The sequence below is a fragment of the Jaculus jaculus genome, chromosome 14, assembly GCF_020740685.1.
Source record: "Jaculus jaculus isolate mJacJac1 chromosome 14, mJacJac1.mat.Y.cur, whole genome shotgun sequence".
In the NCBI taxonomy this organism is placed as follows: domain Eukaryota; kingdom Metazoa; phylum Chordata; class Mammalia; order Rodentia; family Dipodidae; genus Jaculus; species Jaculus jaculus.
Genome location: NC_059115.1, coordinates 32,960,096 through 32,975,757, shown reverse-complemented (window position 1 = coordinate 32,975,757; position 15,662 = coordinate 32,960,096). Strand labels below are relative to the sequence as shown.

The 15,662-nt window shown below is 40.2% G+C and overlaps 1 protein-coding gene across 10 annotated transcripts in view; it reads left to right on the top strand.

The window, feature by feature from the left end:
* The first annotated feature begins 115 nt into the window (after window positions 1-115).
* Setd5 (SET domain containing 5) overlaps window positions 116-15,662 on the top strand; it is a 99,744-nt gene continuing 84,197 nt past the window's right edge. For all 10 annotated transcript variants that reach the window (XM_004651475.2, XM_045133757.1, XM_045133759.1 and 7 more), the window contains exon 1: window positions 116-409. The gene's annotated coding sequence lies outside the window, so the exon portion shown is untranslated. The remainder of the gene's footprint in view (window positions 410-15,662) is intronic.

Sequence of the window (15,662 nt, the reverse complement as noted above, 5' to 3'; positions counted from 1 at the left end):
GGCGGGAGGGGGCGTGTCCCGGGTGCCCCTGGCGCCAGCGCTGGGAATCCCCGTGCGGTCAGTGGCGTTTCCGCTCGGGCAGCGGGCTGAGTGAGCTGCCGCCGCCGCTGCCGTCGCCGCCGCCGGGGGAGGGGCGGCCGCCGCCCGCCTGCGCTGAGAGACTCACTCAGTCCCAGTCCCGCCAGTCCGCCAACATAGTAGTGCCGGCCCCCCTCCGTCCCTGGCCCTTCCCCCTCCCCGCCTTTAGTTCGCTCCGCCTTCCTGTCCCCCACCCCCACCTCACGGGTACGGGCCATTCCCGGCCAGGAAACGCCGTGGCGCCGCGTTGGGCCTAACTCGAGTCTTGCTGCCTCCCGCGAGTGCCGTGCGCTGCAGCCCGGGCCCAGGCCCCGGCAGCGCCGGGGACAAGGTAAGGGTCCGACCGAAAAGATACACCGACCCTCACGATCGGGCCCCGGGGGAGAAGGGTCACCTCCTCCGTCTCCCGGCGCTCACTCCCCCCGGGTCGCGGGCCTGGGCCTCCGCAGGCTTGTAGCTGAAAGATGCGGCCCCTTCCAATCTCCTCACCAAGCCCTGCACAACATTGCACTCCTCTTTCCTCGGGAGGAAGGCTCCCTCTAATCCAGGCGCTCCCACTACCCTTTTAATGTCTTTCCCGGATCAGGACGCTTCCCCTCCCCCAAGCCTCTTTACCCTTTTCCTGGGAACTGCCTACTCCACGTTTACCTAGGCCTCTCGCGACCATCTAATCAAAATACACGGACGTACTTTTATTTTCTGTCCTCAAACTCCCGCTATGCCCCCATTCCTGTGGCCTTGTGACAACTGATCGCTCTGGGGGCCCACTCCTCCCCTCCATAATCTTCCTGGACGCCTTCCCTCTCGTTCTTGGCCATCTCAGATGGCTGCTTCCTTTCCCACACTAAAGATATTACCTTCGCCACCCCCACCTCACATTCTTGGGCTCCCTGTGGCGTATGCCCCAGTATCGCTGTTGAATTTGTAGGGTTCCAGCTTGGAATCGAGCCAGATTTTGTCGTCTTCTTGCCTAGGGCGTGGAGAGCAATCTTGAGAATGTCTTTAAAGGCATAAAAATTTACCCCTTGTGAATTCTCTCTCTGAGTGCAAACCTAGATGTGAAGTGAGTGATGGTGGGCAAAAGCCCTGGTTTAAAGTATCACTAAGGGAAAGTTTTGAACTCCTGGGAAAGCCCCTGATACGCTAATTTAATTTATAGAGCTCTTTTGCCTGTTTGATTTCTTAGGAATCAAGGGTCTTGCTCCTGGAGACTGCAGCTGCAGCCAGCTCTGCTGGTCTGGGTCAGGGGTGCGTGTATGACCTGCATTTTCTGCCTTCTCATGTTACTTGTGTAACGTGTTCACCAGTAATTTCTTGCCAGAGCTCTGGATTCTATCTATATCTGAGTTCCTTTCTCCAGTATTTCCTGTGCTCATAATACTTAAAGAAGCCCCAGGTTCTCTAAATTCCTTTATTATTTGATTACACACATTGTATTTAGATGATCAAGGTCATATGTACTTTTCTTCCCTGGACATATGTTAAATAGCTATACTTTTTAATTGGGGAGGATCCAGACAAGTTGAGTTTTAAATGTTTTTTGTTTGCTACATATTTGGGGAGTACATTTTATGTTAATTTTTAGGTCACAGACAGGTATGTTAAAGGGGGTAATTTTAGATGTGCGAAATATGAGCTAGGAATAATACTCATAATCAGAGGGTTTTGGACTTCCTAGAGGACACAGGATTTCATTTTATTTTTATTTTTTTTTATTCCAGTTTTCTCAGGAGGATCATTAGTTCTCTTCAGTAACCAAAAATCCTGGTCTATTAGATTAGCATCTTTAAGGTTTATTTCAGACTGTCATTATGTGTAGAAAAATGAATTATGTCCTTTGATAGTACATGACACAAGGCTCTTGTTTTCTAGCTATTTATTTAAATCTGGCTGTTGGATGTTTGGAAAATTGGACTTCTAAAGACTACAGTTTAATCTTTACTCCCAAATTGCTGGTTTAATTTAAAAGAATACTTGGTATTTACAAGTAATTCTTTTTCTGATAAAAGACTTCAATTTAAAATGATGACCTTAGGATTGTTTCTTTCTAAAAGATAATTCCCAGACCTAGCATGGAGCACTGATCAAAAAAAGAAAGAAAGAAAAGTGTGTAAGGAGTGGGGGTGGGGAAAAGAGAAGGTTGTTCCTGTGTTGGATCACAGGAGTGAGTATACAAGGCAGCAGCAGCTGCTGGCTCTGGAGCTCTGGTTGCTACGTGAGAAGCTTGAGTAGTGCTGGCTGCTGTCTCCAGGGAAGGACAGCAGTGCAGCGTCCATTAATGCTGTTGGCTGCAGGGAGCTGCACTTAGGCAATGGCTGCTTCAGGACTAAGAAGAAACCTTGCTTGCTTTCCTGGGAAATTTTACTGCTGAGCTGGTTTGCATTTTATTGGTGGGTAGATGAGAATTAGCAGTTCATAACCTATGTCCATTTATGGATATCAGTATTTGAAAACTGGATCATAAAGACTGTCTTTTTGTTTGTTTGGATTTTATTGTTTTGGTGGGGGAGGGTGTCAGATTTTATTTTTTTTATCAGAGGTTTTGTACTTTGATGAGACTAAAAGTTCCATTACAGTTTGGGGCTTTATTTTTAATCCATTTTAAATTAAAGAAATAACGAGCATAAAGATCTTCCTGGGAACCAGAATGGAGGAGGAGGATCTTTTTGTTTTGTTTTGCCTCTGTAACTGACATGTTTTCCTCCATATCTTTAGTCATTGAGTCAATTTTTATTGTTGGTATGTCTCCCCCTTCCATATAAGGCTATATTTACCTTATTGAATAGATGTTTAGACATTTTGCTAAAGTTGGAATCTTTTTGTTGTTGTGTTTTTCGAGGTAGTATCTCACTCTAGCCCATGCTGACCTGGAATTCACTATGTAATCTCAGGGTGGTCTTGAACTCACATCAGTCCTCCTGAGTGCTGGGATTAAAGGCCTGCACCATTACCCCCGGTTTAAAGTTGGACTCTTAAAACTAAAAATAGCTAACTTTTTTTTTTGCGTGATATCTAAATCTTGTTCTTAATTTTTATGTTAGTTTATACACCCCTCATTTTCACTGGCATTCGATCTATAAATTAGATTCACTATTTATGTGTTGGATATAGTAGGGCAACCTGTGTCCCTCACTAAGTTTTGACCCACCCTCCCCCACAACTGGCATTTCAAAATGATCTCTGATTAAGCAGAGTAGTTTTGTCAGGCAGGGAAATACTTGAAAGTGAACCACTATCAATAAGTATATGCAACAACACATAAGTCATTTGTTGCTCCCCCCCCAAAAAAAACAATCACTTCTGCAATCAATACCTTTTTCCTCAGAATTTTTTCTTTCAAGGTAGTTTCTCACTAGCCAACGCTGACCTGCATTCACTATGTAGTGTCAGGGTGGCCTTGAACCCATGGTACTCTTCCTACCTCTGCCTCCCGAGTACAGAGATTAATAGTATGCACCACCACACCTGGCCAGAATTTTAATTTTGTACAGTTTTATATGAATGCAATTAAATCTTATAAACATCTACAATTTGTAACATGGCTAGCATTTTTTTTTTTTTTTTTTTGAGGTAGGGTCTCACTCTGGCTCAGGCTGACCTGGAATTCACTATGTAGTCTCAGGATGGCCTTGAACTCTTGGCGATCCTCCTACCTCTGCCTCCCGAGTGCTGGGATTAAAGGCGTGCGCCACCACGCCCGGCTCATGGCTAGCATTTTTGACAGGGAATTGAAAAAGGATGCAGAACATTTTGTCATTCATAAATATGGTCCATATTGTTTTCCCAGTCATGAAGTCAGGCCTATCAAATAAAACCTTTATTTATTTTAGGTGGTTCTAATTCTTATCACATGGGTAAGACACCCTATCATATAATTTCATTTATACTGTCTCTTTAGTGTAATAAAAAGTTTACTTATGAGGCGGGCGTGGTGGCACACACCTTTAATCCCAGCGCTCCAGGAGGCAGAGGTAGGAGGATCACTGTGAGTTAGAGACCACTCAGACTCCATAGTGAATTCCAGGTCAGCCTGGGCTAGAGTGATACCCTACCTCAAAAAACCCAAAAGAAAAAGTTTACTTACAAAATATTTGCTTTTCACTTATTTTCTGGTTTGTTTTTTGTAACTGTTGTGATCTCAATCATTTTCTAAGGGCTGACAAGCCCTTTTCATAAGATTGGTTGGACCCGGTATTATAGTAGTTGTATTTTTTGTTGTTGTTGTTAACATCTTTTGATGTTGTTTTGTGTCTAGGGATTAATTCTTTCTGAAATTATTCTGACTTTTTTGAGAAGAGTAGCTATTTCTTTTCTTTTCTTTTTTTTTTTTGCCTCTGGGGAAATGAAAAGAATGATAATGTATATAACCACTTTTGCTTTTATCCTGTTCATATAGGAATCACTTATGACTATTAGGCCACAGTTAACATTGGATTGAATACAGGTTATTGCCATGTAAAATGCTTACTGAAGGGCTGGAGAGATGGCTTAGCAGGTTATAAGGGTGCTTGCCCGTGAAGCCTAAGGACCCAGGTTCCATTCTCCAGAACCCACATAGGCCAGATGCACGTGGTGGCACATGCATCTGGGTACTGGGGAGTTGATGGTGTGTTTTTAGGCTTCACAGGCAAGCATCTTAACCACTATGCCATTTCTCCAGCCCTTGAATACATCTTATCCAAGAGAAACTGGGTTGAGTAGGATAAAATTTTATTAGAACTCTTGGCTGAACTCTACTGATTTGTCAGTTTAAAATTAAGACAGCCTAGCAGTGAATTTTGTTTACAAAAGTTGGGTCTTAGCTGGGCGTGAAGGTGCACTTAATCCCAGCACTCGGCACTGTGGAGGTAGAGAGACCCTAGTGTGAGACCCTCCCTGGAAAAACAGGGGGGGGCTCTGTCTATAGAAAAGCAAACTTTATTGTATTGATAGGTTATATTTTTTGTTTAAGGTACAAACAAAACAGCTCAATTGCAAAACGTCAAATATATAATAATACATGTGATAATAATTATAATTTGATTAAAAATAACCTTTTAGTTAGGCTTCCTAGGAAATGAGAGTAATTACCTATTATATAGATTGATACTCCACTGCAAAAAACTTCCAAAACATAGTAAATGACATTTTAACCTTCAATGGATGTAGTGATTGATTTCTTCAGTGGTTAGCATTCAGGAAAGGCTCCAAAAGGCAGAGTGAAAATCATTTTCTTCGTGTGTGTGTGTGTGTGTGTGTGTGTGTGTGTGTATTTGCTTGTTTTTTGAGGCCCAGGCTGATGTGGAATTCACTGTGTAGTCTCAGGGGGCCTGGAACTCAAGGTGATCCTCCAACTTCTGCCTCCCAAGTGCTGGGATTAACGGCATGAGCCACCATTCTTGATGATTCCCAGAGTTTTTATGGCAAATTGAAGTAATAATCATTTTTTTATTCATGTTAGTTACAGATACACACTCAAAACTGAGGTTCACTTTTGGCCTATATTATAAATCACAAAAAAAAAAAAAAACCAGCAGTTACAGGAGTTTATACAGAATTAGTTTCTGTCTGGGGAAATCAGTCATGCTTGTGGTACCTATCAAGGGGAAATGCTAAGTTTCTTGCTGCTCAGTTTGAGAAATAGATGGAAGAATGGGAGGAGCCAGAGACCTGGAGCAGGATTTGGTATGAGTAAAAAAAAAAAAAAGGAAGATTTTTGTTTCAAATTGCCAGCTGCTTATGTCAGACTGACTCCCTCATTATGCCTCCAGTAGGCCTGTCAATATGGCCAAACAGCTAGATAAGTGCAGGGCAGGACAAAGGGCTCTTTGCACAGCAGGGAGGCAGTATTGGTGGGGGAGGGGTAGGAGGTAGGAAAGGCTGGAGAAGGAGGTTCTTTTTTCTGGGAGATTGGCATACAATTAAAGAAGTCATTTTTACTTCCCGTTCAAACACTGAATTTATGCCAAGCGTGTACTGTTAACCCCAAAGTTCCTGTATTCTATCTCGGAAGAACCTATGCTGCCTTATAAGGAAAAATAAAATCTAAAGCTTTGTATGCCTTAAGTATCATGTTCCCACCCTCCTGAAAACAAGTCACCTCCTGAGTGGACCAAGGTGTAGAGCATTTGCCACCCAAATTCGGTTAAGAAATGGAAAACATATTCCAATCTAAATAAAACTCAAAATTCAATATATTTTGTTTATTTGGATTTTGTGTTTTCTTTTGTATAATCATTACATATTGTTAGATCCAAATTTATTTCAGCAAAAGAAAAAACAGCAAGCCAGCATTCAGGTTATTGCCATGTAAAATGCTTTCTGAAGGGCTGGAGGAATGGCTTAGCAGGTTGTTAGGCTGCTTGCTGGCCAAGCCTAAGGACCTAAGTTATATTCCCCAGAACCCACATAAGCCAGATGCACATGGTGGCACATGCATCTGGAGTTGTTTTGCAGTGACTAGAGGCCCTTACACAGCCATTCTCTTTCTCGCTCTCAAAATAAAAATAAATAAATATGAAATACTTACAAAGAAAAGCTACTTAAAACCAAGTGTGGTAGCTCACACCTATTTAACACAGCACTGGGGAAACTGAAGCAGGAGGATCACCTTGAGTTTAAGATCAGCCTGAGCTACAAAGTTAGATGCTGTCTAAATAAATAAATAAAGAGACTGCTGACTGCTCCTTCCTGTTTCAGACTCTTATCCCTACTTCCTGGAGAACATGATAATACCTGGAGATTACTGCCTCCCCCATCTCTTAGACACAATCCTGTTTGGTATGTTTTTGCTTAGCTCCCTGCTTAAAGGTGATTGCATTAAACTCATTGGACATCATATGAATTATGGTGGTAAAGGAAATGTTTAGGTTATATCCCTTGAAAGCAAAATCATGAAATATTTCCAAATGTGGGTTGCCTGTTAAAGGTTTCAGTAAACTTTAAAAGGATCAAGTCCTGTGTAAGTTTTAGCTACTTTTAAAATAAATGCAAATATTACATGTGTTAGTTCTTTTAAAAAACACATTGGCAAATTAGACTAATTACTTGGCTTACAAAGGGATTCCTCCTTGTAAAGCAGTATATGATGAAAATCCATTTAAATGTTCGGTATATTTTAAGAGAATTTGACTTTTAGAAATACTTGGATTGAACTCAGTTTTCCAAGAGCACATCTGTTGCTTGAATGCAAGACCACCTATATTGCAGTGTTCTTAAACTAGGCTTAAATTTTTTTCTTCTATCCATACTGCTTGAAATAGTAAAGGGAACTAGAAGGCTAATTTCTGCTTATGAATTAGCAAAGAAGACATTGTTTTTACCCTGCAAAAAATCAAATACTCCCTGTAGTACACATTGTACTGTTAAGAACATTTGACCAAGTTTTATGCCACTTCTCTCTTATAAAAGAATTATAGATATGTTCCCCATTTAACATATTTTTAACAGATCTGACATTTATAATACATAGAATATTTTAACCTTAAAACAGAAATTGGAAAAAAGTACAGATTTGAGTAACTGATTATTACTGCCATTGAAGGTTTCTTATCAGCAAAATAGCAACAGCATTAACATGAAATTAATGAGCTGTATTACATGTTCCTACAGAAATTTAAATGACCATTAAAAAATAATTTATTTGTTTGAGAGTGAAAGAAAGAGGCATTGAATGGACATGCCAGGGCCTGTACCCACTGCCAGCAGAACTCCAGATGACTACGCCATGAGTCCTTTTGGCTTTGCTGCCAAGTGCTATCTCTCAGTTAAGCCATCTCTCTGGCCCTAAATGGTCATTTTTTTTAAAAATTAGTCCATGTGTATTATTTCTATACATCTGTGAGACCAAAAAGAGCCATGTAGTTCCAGACCCGGTCTATATTAAGTTAGCAATTTGCTACATTGTGGTAATATCCATTGTACCCTTCCCATATAATTAGAAATCCTTTGAAGCATAGCTTCTGTTGTTTTGTATTAACTAAATCTGGCTAGAGACTCTTAAAAAAGTTAATAGCAAAAATCAGTAGAGGACCATATCTTTTTTTTTCTTTTTAAATTTTTATTAACATTTTCCATGATTATAAAATATATCCCATGGTAATTCCCTCCCTCCCCACCCCCACACTTTCCCATTTGAAATTCCATTCTCCATCATATTACCTCCCCATTACAATCACTGTAATTGCATATATACAATATCAACCTATTAAGTATCCTCCTCCCTTCCTTTCTCTTCCCTTTATGTCTCCTTTTTAACTTACTCTGCTACTAAGTATTTTCATTCTCAGCAGAAGCCCAATCATCTGTAGCTAGGATCCACATATGAGAGAGAACATGTGGCATTTGGCTTTCTGGACCTGGGTTACCTCACTTAGTATAATCCTTTCCAGGTCCACCCATTTTTCTGCAAATTTCATAACTTCATTTTTCTCTACCACTGAGTAGAACTCCATTGTATAAATGTGCCACATCTTCATTATCCACTCATCAGTTGAGGGACATCTAGGCTGGTTCCATTTCCCAGCTATTATAAATTGAGCAGTAATAAACATGGTTGAGCACGTACTTCTAAGGAAATGAGATGAGTCCTTTGGATATATGCCTAGGAGTGCTATAGCTGGGTCATATGCTAGATCAATCTTTAGCTGTTTTAGGAACCTCCACACTGTTTTCCACAATGGCTGGACCAGATTGCATTCCCACCAACAGTGTAGAAGAGTTCCTCGTTTCCACATCCCTGCCAGCATTTATGATCATTTGTTTTAATGATGGTGGCCAATCTGACAGGAGTGAGATGGAATCTCAATGTAGTTTTAATCTGCATTTCCCTGATGATTAGTGTCGTAGAACATTTTTTTAGATGCTTATATGCCATTCGTATTTCTTCCTTTGAGAACTCTCTATTTAGCTCCATAGCCCATTTTTTGATTGGCTTGTTTGATTCCTTATTATTTAACTTTTTGAGTTCTTTGTATATCCTAGATATTAATCCTCTATCAGATATATAGCTGGCGAAGATTTTTTCCCATTCTGTAGGTTGCCTCTTTGCTTTTTTCAGTGTCCTTTGCAGCGCAAAGTCTTTGTAATTTCATGAGAGGACCGTATCTTGATCCCAAAGATTTTCATAACTTTTGGTTCTCCAAACAGATAATTTCATTTTCAGTATGATCTAGCAAGCAATAGGCTAGAATGGAGGTGAAACAAACACTACCTCATCTTGCCTGTGCAGCTGCTCTACCCTATTTCCTGCTATTATTATTACATTCCACCTCTTCCCAGCAAAAAGAAACTAGGACAAAGGGGTAAAAATTGGATGAGGTACTGTGATATGCTTATGGGTAGATTTTAGATTTGTTAATATATAATTAAATACAAAGCTAATCTGTCTTAAACAGCTATTGTATAGAGCTTTGGTGTCCTCCACTTTCTTGATAAACCATATCAGGCCTTACAGAAAGGTGTTAAGCACATATAATTTTCACTGGCCGTTCACAATCATTATTACTGCCAGATGCCACTATATTATTATCCTGAAGAAAAGTGAAATCCATTCTCTTTATTTGAGAAAAAGAAAAAGAGAGAGAATGAGCACCACAGGGCCTCCAGCCACTGCAAATGAACTCCAAATGCATGTGCCACCTTGTGCATTTGGCTTACATGGGTCCTAGGGAATAAAACCTGGGCCCTTTGGCTTTCTAGGCAAGCACCTTAACTGCTAACCCATCTGTCTTTCCAACCCCATTCTCTTTATTTACTTGCAAGCAGAGAAAGAGAAATGGGTGCATCAGGGCCTCTTGCCTCTGTCAACAAACCCCAGATGCATGTGCCACTTTGTACATATGGCTTTATATGGGTACTAAGGAATCAAACCCAGGTTGGCAGGCCTTGCAAGCAAGTGCTTTAATTGCTGAGCCATCTCTCCGACCCAGAAATCGCCTTTTTGTATTTTTTAATATTTTGTTTATTTGCAAGCAGAGACAGAGAGAATGGGCACACCATGGCCTCTAGCCACTGAAAACAAACCCCAGATGTGTGTGCTACTTTGTGCATCTGGCTTTACACAGTTACTGGGAAATCAAACCTGGGTGGTTAGGCTTCACAGGCAAGCGGCTTAACTACTATGCCATCTCTCCAGACCTAGAAATCCATTTTTAATATTTGTAACTTGGGTTTATGACTAAATTTAGATTTTTAAAAGTTAACCCTTTATATACGTTTACCCCTTTTTACTGAGGATAAAACTCATTGGCTGTTTGGATATAAAGATTCATGGCTGAATTCTTCCTTCAAGCTATATAAATTGTGTTCTTTTGTTTTGTTTTCTAAGGCAGGGTCTCACTGTAGCCCAGCCTGACTTGGAATTCACTTGGTACTCTCAGGCTGGCCTTGAACTCACAACGATCCTCCTACACAGCTTCCCCAGTGCTGGAATTAAAGGCCTGTGTCACCATGCCCCACCAAAATTTTAATCATTTTTATTGTTGTCTTCTGATACTGAACCCCCCCCATTTCTGAAATAGTAAGAATCAATTTAATAAGGCTTGTATACTACTGATATACTAAGAATATTAGTTCATAATCTGTGGGCATTGTGATCTAGTAAGGATATTCTAGTATTATGTTAGCATATTTATTGTGCATTAATTTTTATACAGGCCCATGGGTATTTTATTGTTTTATGATTGCATTTATTACCATTTTGTATTAGGGGAGTTTTTGTTTCTCTTCCCACCCCATCTTTTTCTGTTTTTGTTTTTTTACCACACAGAGTCTGTACCCCTGGGCTGGTTTCCAGCTCAAGACTATTGTCAGTCTTCCTAGTGCTGGAATTAAAGGCATGGTAAGGTGTAACCACCAAGCCCAGCTTCTATGTTATTTTCTCCTGTCCTGTTGGGACGTTTAGCCCATATTGAAAAATTCTTTCTACTACTAATCTCTGTACATTCCGTAAATATAATTTGTGCTCTCACAGCTTCTATGAAGGTGGTGATCTTTGGGAAATAATCAACTGATTATTCTTGATATTAAAGCAAAGTTTGAATTTCCCTTTACTGTAGATTAATAAAAGTTGACTTATTTAAGCCAGGCGTGGTGGCACATGCCTTTAATCCCAGCATTCAAGAGGCAGAGGTAGGAGGATCGCCACGAGTTCAAGGCCACCCTGAGACTATATAGTGAAGTCCAGGTCAACTGGAGCTAGAGTGAGATCCTACCTCAAAAAAAAAAAAAAATTGGGCTGGAGAGATGGCTTAGCGGTTAGGCGCTTGCCTGTGAAGCCTAAGGACCCCGGTTCGAGGCTCGGTTCCCCAGGTCCCACGTTAGCCAGATGCACAAGGGGGCGCACGCATCTGGAGTTCGTTTGCAGAGGCTGGAAGCCCTGGCGCGCCCATTCTCTCTCTCTCCCTCTATCTGTCTTTCTCTCTGTGTCTGTCGCTCTCAAATAAATAAATAAAAAATTTAAAAATAAAATGTTTACTCTGTGCCTTTATATATTTAAAAAAAAATTGACTTATTGGCTTGAGGTAATGGCTCAGCAGTTAAAGGTGCTTGCTTGCAAAGCCCGTAGCCTAGGATTCAATTCTCCAGTACCCACATAGAGGCAGATGTGCAGTGAAAGTTGACTTGTTTACTGAAGAAACCAGTTAGAAACTGAAGAGCCACAGTTATATGTGGTTATTTCAAAAACAAATGAGTTTATTCATTTGAAATAGAAGAAAACTTTTCGTGGTTCCTAGATATTAAACCATGTGCAAGTGCTGTATTCTAACTCAAAAGGACACTTTGAAAAAAAAAAAGTTTCATTAGTTTGAGACCAGCATTTAGAGCCGGGCGCACGCCTTTAATCCCAGCACTCAGGAGGCAGAGGTTGGAGGATCGCCATGAGTTCGAGGCCAGCCTGAGACTACAAAGTGAATTCCAAGTCAGCCTGAGCTAGAGTGAAACCCTGCCTTGAAGGAAGAAGGGGAAAAAAAATTAGCCTCCCAAAATAGAATAGCTAAGAGCTTTGGAAACAATGGGAGTGATAGCTTGGTAAATGTAACATTAAATTATTGTGTGAAGCAAAAAAATAAGGAAATTATTGTGAATGCATAAATTTATTTTCTCTATTTCTGTGATACAAACTACAGCCATGTGTACAGCCTGAAAAATGTTATTGGGAGTTCCTTTCTTTAAGAGCTTTTGTTTTGTTTCAAATTAATTTGTTTTTATTTTAGACAGAGAATGGACTCTAGCTACTGCAAACGAACTCCAGTCGCATGTGCCATCTTGTGCATCTGGCTTACGTTGGATGGATCTGGAGAATCAAAACTAGGTCCTTAAGCTTCACAGGCAAGCGCCTCAACCACTAAGCCATCTCTCTAGCCCGGGAGTTCCTTTTTTAAAAAAGAATGGAAAAAAATTATTTAAAAAAAAATTGGAAAAGAATGGATCTTGAGAAAACGTAGGAGCAAGTCTAAAATCGAAGTCTCTTTTAACATTTTCCTCTGCTTATGGGGAAATTTCATTTTATTTATAGCAAATAGAACCTTAATACCTTAGTAATAATAAAGGCAGGTGTTTATGTCAAGACCCAGTTTTAGGTGAGATTAAAAATTGAAGGGACTGCCAGACCTGTTGAACACGCCTTTAAATTCGGGAGGGCAAGGTAGGATTGCTGAGACCATCCTGAAACTATATAGTGAATTCCAGATCATCCTGGACTCTACCTAGAACCACCCCCCCAAAAAAAAAATGTAGGGACTATATACCAAATTGTTCAACTTTTCATATTTGGGCTACTTTTATTTTAAAACTTTTACGAACAAAATACCATAAAATCAGACACCAAATGTGGAACCTTGGGTTTATGGACCTGAGACAAATGTTTGTATTTCACTCTTATACTTGGTGTCTAGGCTGTTAGGTTTTAAGTGTAGTTAGGAATAATGCATCAGTTCATAATCTGAGTATAAGTATGGCTAAGCCATGCGTGGAGTTCCCTGGGAAGACATGTATTTTTAGAGTTCTGGGTAGGTGTAACCTTCCTCTTATAGTTTATTATGAACAGTTGGTATGAAAAGGAATGGCTGGAAATTTGCATAATACACAGCGCAACAAGAAGTAGGCATAGCCACTTAGCAAAATAACCATGTGCTAGCCACAGGAAATGAAAAGTAATTTTTTTGTAGCATGCCTTAGTTTTTCCTAACTATAATAACAGTAATGTGTTTCTGTGGAAAATAGTTCCCCAAAGGATTGAGCTAAATACCTTTTGTGAAAATGACAGGTAGGGGGTGCAGGTGCTGAGGATTGAACTTAGGGCCTTGTGCCTGCTAAGTGCACAGTCCCTAAATCATGTTTTTTTCGAGGTAGGGTCTCACTGTAGCCCATACTGACCTGGAACTCACTCTAGTCATAGTGTGGCCTCAAACTCACAGCAGTCCTCCAAACTCTGTCTCCTGAGTGCTGGGATTAAAGGGGCAAACTACCATGCCCAGCTTTAAAAAATATTATTGATTCAAAGTGCACCAGCACCTTTTGCCCCTATAACTGAAATCCAGGCACATGCATTACATGTGCCTTATGATGGTACTGGGGAATCAAACCTGGAACAGGAGGTTTGGCAAGCAAGTGCCTTGAACCACTGAGCAATCTATCTACCCAGCCCTTAATAAATCTTTTATAGGTAGTGACCATATATCTGTTTTCATAGGACAGTCCTGCTATCCTAGCAGGGTGATAGTACTCCTTTCATTGATTGGACCATAAACTCTATAGAGAGAAGTTTCAGTCTCTACCTAGCAACCCAGTTTTCTTCAGAGTTCCGATTCTGGAGTGTGCTTTATGCTGTAATTTGTCTTTTGGCCTCTACTATCCCTTGTTTCCAAAAACACAGTTTTTAGAGTGTTGTTTTCTTTTTGTCAGTATTACGACATGAGGTAGATGTAGATTTAATCAATTGCTATATTTCCACGCCCGGCTTATTTATTCATGTTTAAGATTTATTTGAGACAGAAAAAGAAGGAGGGAGAGAGAGATAGAGGGAGAAAGGGCACGCCAGTGCCTGTAGCCACTGCATATGTACTCCAGATGCATGTACCACCTTGTGCATCTGTCTTAACTTGGGACCTGGAGAATAGAACCTGGGTCCTTAGGCTTCACAGGCATGTACCTTAACGGCTACACCATATCTCCAGCCTGGGTTTTTTTTTTTTTTTTTTTAAGATAGAGTCTCACTCTAGCCTAGACTAACCTAGATTTCATTATGTAGTCTAAGGGTGACCTTAAAGATGTACACCACCACACCTGCCTTGGATTTTATTAAATTGTTTAAAATACAATATCTTCAGGAGCTAGGGGTGTTTATAGCTTTTTCTTTATCATACAAAAGGCCCTGGATTCATTCTCTAGCACATCTAAATCCATTGCATTTGATTGATAAGTTTGAGTCTTTTAAGTTATAGATTCCCTTTCCCTTTTTTTATGTTTATGTGTATGATATACTTAAAAATTGTTTTGTAAGCTGGCATGGTGGTGCACGCCTTTAACCCCAGCACTGGGGAGGCAGAGGTAGAGGATCACCATGAGTTTGAGGCCAGCCTGAGACTACATTGTGAGTTCCAGGACAACCTGGGCTAGAGCAGGACCCTACATTAAAAAATTTGTTTTGTGGTCCTACCTTTTGGATTTTAAAGGCTAGATTGTCATTTAATGAATTTCCTTATAATTGATTAGGTAGATTAGAAATATATTTCATAATAGTACTATGTGCTTCCATTGAGTTTCATAGTGTTGTTACGTGATGTTAACCAGCTGTTAATAGTTGTTGTCTCAACGAACCATGCTAAAACTTTTAAAAAAATTTGAAGTTTTCCGAACTGGGGAGATAACTTAGTACTAGGTAAAGTGCTTTGCCATGCAGAGCATGAGTAGCTGAGTTTGGATGCTCAGCAGCAAGTATGGCAGCACATACCGTTAATCCCAGTACTGAGAAGGCAGAGGCAGGAAGGTTCCATAGGGCTGACTGGAATCTAGTCAAATCAGTGAGATCTAAACTCAGAGCTCAAAAAAAAAAGTCGGAGAACATTTATTTAAAGATATGTTAGCGTCGCCCATTCTCTCTGCTTGCAAATAAATATTTTTTAAAAGAAAGACACTAATATCAAGAATACTCAGTTGATTATTTCCCAAAGATCACCACCTTCATAGAAGCTGTGAGAGCACAAATTATATTTACGGAATGTACAGAGATTAGTAGTAGAAAGAATTTTTCAATATGGGCTAAACGTCCCAACAGGACAGGAGAAAATAACATAGAAGCTGGGCTTGGTGGTTACACCTTACCATGCCTTTAATTCCAGCACTAGGAAGACTGACAATAGTCTTGAGCTGGAAACCAGCCCAGGGCTACAGACTCTATGTGGTAAAAAAACAAAAACAGAAAAAGATGGGGTGGGAAGAGAAACAAAAACTCCCCTAATACAAAATGGTAATAAATGCAATCATAAAACAATAAAATACCCATGGGCCTGTATAAAAATTAATGCACAATAAATATGCTAACACAATACTAGAATATGCTTACTAGATCAAAAAGGATCAATAAGTACTTTTCCATCCTTCTT